The sequence below is a fragment of the Panthera leo genome, chromosome D4 (genome assembly GCF_018350215.1).
Source record: "Panthera leo isolate Ple1 chromosome D4, P.leo_Ple1_pat1.1, whole genome shotgun sequence".
Lineage (NCBI taxonomy): Eukaryota > Metazoa > Chordata > Mammalia > Carnivora > Felidae > Panthera > Panthera leo.
In genome coordinates, this window is record NC_056691.1 from 82,968,399 (window position 1) to 82,971,137 (window position 2,739).

Genomic DNA, 2,739 nt, shown 5'->3' on the forward strand with positions numbered 1-2,739 from the left:
TTGTTTTCCAATTCCCCCCCTAATTTTATTGTGTTTTACAACAGCACTTCTTCATGATGGGCTGAAAGGGAAAAAACCCCAACTTGATCCCATCCCACAGTTAGTTTGAGTTTTCCTCTGGGAGGAGTCAGTAGGAAGTACTTGGGGTAAAGGCTTTTTGGCAGAGAGAACAACATGTGCTAAGGCCTGGGGAGAACTTGGAGCCTAGGGTGAGGGAGGGGGGCAGCTAGTGAGCCAAGAGGTCGGTATGGGGTCAGGGACCAGACAGTGTACGAGGAGGCTGAGATGGCACTTCATCTGGAGGGACAAATGGGAGTCATTGAAGGATCTTAAGCAGGAGAGGAAAACGATTTGATTTACATTTCAAAAAAGTTCCTCTGGCTGAAGAGTAGCAGCTCCCTGGAGGCAGGGAGCTCCTGGGCCGGCATCCAGGCCATGAGGAAACCAAGATTCGGACTGGGGGTGGCATTGGTGGGGCTCAGATGGTAAAATGGATAGGATTTGGGGGTGGGCCAGATGTGAGTGGGGAGTAAGGCTTTGAGAGGAGTGAGGGGCTCCAATTTCCCTGACTTAGGCCAGATGCCCCTGTACAGGAGTCAATGGTGGGGTGGGGGGAACTTGTTGGGGGTGGAGTCAGGCAGGAGCCTGGACACCACCAAGCTCTGTGGCTATAGGGCCTGCCTCCAGGAGTGCCTCCCCCCTGCCCTTTCTGGACCTGATTCAGCTGTCACTCAGGCAGGCCAGGCCTTGAGAGGCCCCCAAAGAGCTGGTGATTTGTGCAGGCCTGGCTGGCCCATTGTCCCGCTGGGATTCGGTCTTTGCCAAGAGTAACAAAGAGCTCAGCAAAGAGCTGGCTCTGGGCTTGGAGGGAGGGGTAGGGAAGTGGGAGTGGGGGAGGCAAAGGGGGAGGGGCTCGCCTCTGGCCTAAGCCAGGCCCAGAGTGTTGCTTTCAGCCTTCCTTACAGGCCAGTGTGGGTCTGTGCCTGTTTGAGCTTGCGTACATAGAGCTCTAAACTGCATGCAGGCAGACGTACACGTGTGAACATGTGTGCATTGTGTATCTTTCTGTGTGTGTGTGTGTGTGTGTGTGTGTGTACCCTAGTGCCCCTGAGTGTGGGCATCACCACACGTGCACGGATGTTAGACATACTCTGTCCCCCTCAGACTTGCTCTCCACCCTGTGTCATGCCCCCCAAGACCCCGACCCTGGGAACACATCAATCAGACACTTGTCTGGCTTCTAGTTGGGTTTGGTCAATGGGAAACCTGGCCAACAGATCGCAGGGCAGGGGGCTGGACAGGTTGGCTCCTTCCCCATCAGGCTGTGGCTCAGTAGTGGCTGTGATCTGATCGTCTGACTACCACAATTTCTACTGGACAGTCCTCTGCAAAGCGACAGCTCTCCCCGACTCCCACATGGCTCCTTCCCCTGACCCTCCAGGCTTAGGCTTGGCAATCTGGCTCCTTGCTATTGCCAGCCCCCAGGTGCATCACTATTGCTTCCAGTGTCCCTTTACCCTACCCTCACCTTTGTGAATGGCCCCTTTATTAAATTCTGTTCACCTTATTTGAGTGTTCCAACTATTTCTTGCTGGAATTCTGAGACAGCAGGTGCATACGTTTGGATACGCATACATTGGATACATACTGCATCTTTTAGTAGAGCTGTACGTGGAAGGACCTGTGTACACGTTTCTATATATTTGTGCACACATGTACATGTGCTTTGTATATGTGAGCATGCTTATAGGTGCACGTGTTACCTTGTATCAATAGGGCCACATAACATGTATGTCCATGAGCGTACACACACACGCATGCATTTTTTATTGAGTTTCTGCTGTCCCTCCCTGGGTGTGTATTTCAGCTGTGTTCGCTGTTCTTGGGTGACACTGATTGTGAGTGGCTATGAGTGTGTGCTGGCAGAGGCACAACAGGGAGGAAGCTTGATGGTGTCAGGTGCAGTCTCCTCCTACAGCCTCCCAGGCAGCGAGGATCCAGAGTTGCCCCTCCCAGACTCCCCCTGGGGCCTCTTAAAAAGCTTTGCCCTTGCAGAGAGACCTGCTCCTGGGAGTTCAGCTTGTTTTGTTCAACAAACACCACTGGGGGGCCCTCACTGCCTCCATCATCATCCTCTGGGATGCCCCCCTTTTTAGTGCCAGGCTAGGGGGAGGTAACCTCTTTTGGCTGCAGTCTCAGGACCTCAAATGGCAGCATCAGACAATGTTCAGAGAGCAAGATCCAGCCTTACTGACAGAGTTAATGCCTTTATTTCATAAAGGGCTTGTGGAAGAAAAACAGGAAGCCCAGAAGTTATAAAGCAAATGATAAAGAGATCCAACTCTATAAAAATATTTTTTTGTGCAGTGAAAGGAATCAAGGAAATTTAAAGGATAAACAAATTGACTGGAAATAAGCCTCTAAAATTTATATTATGGACAAAGAGTAATATCTATAACATATAAAGAGTTGCTGTCAACAAATAAGAAAATAGCAGCAATCCAATAGTACAATGGGCTAGATACATGGTCAAGTATTTCAGAAAGAAATATCACAAATGGCCAGTAAATGATGAAGAAAGCTTAAGCTCACTAACAGCAATTAAAACCAAAATGTGTGAGGAAACCACTTTTTGCCCAACAGATTTACTAAACTAAGAAGCTTGATGATATTCAGTGATGGAGTGGGTGTGGGGAAATGAGCACACTCAAATGTCTATCAAAATATAAAATATGTATA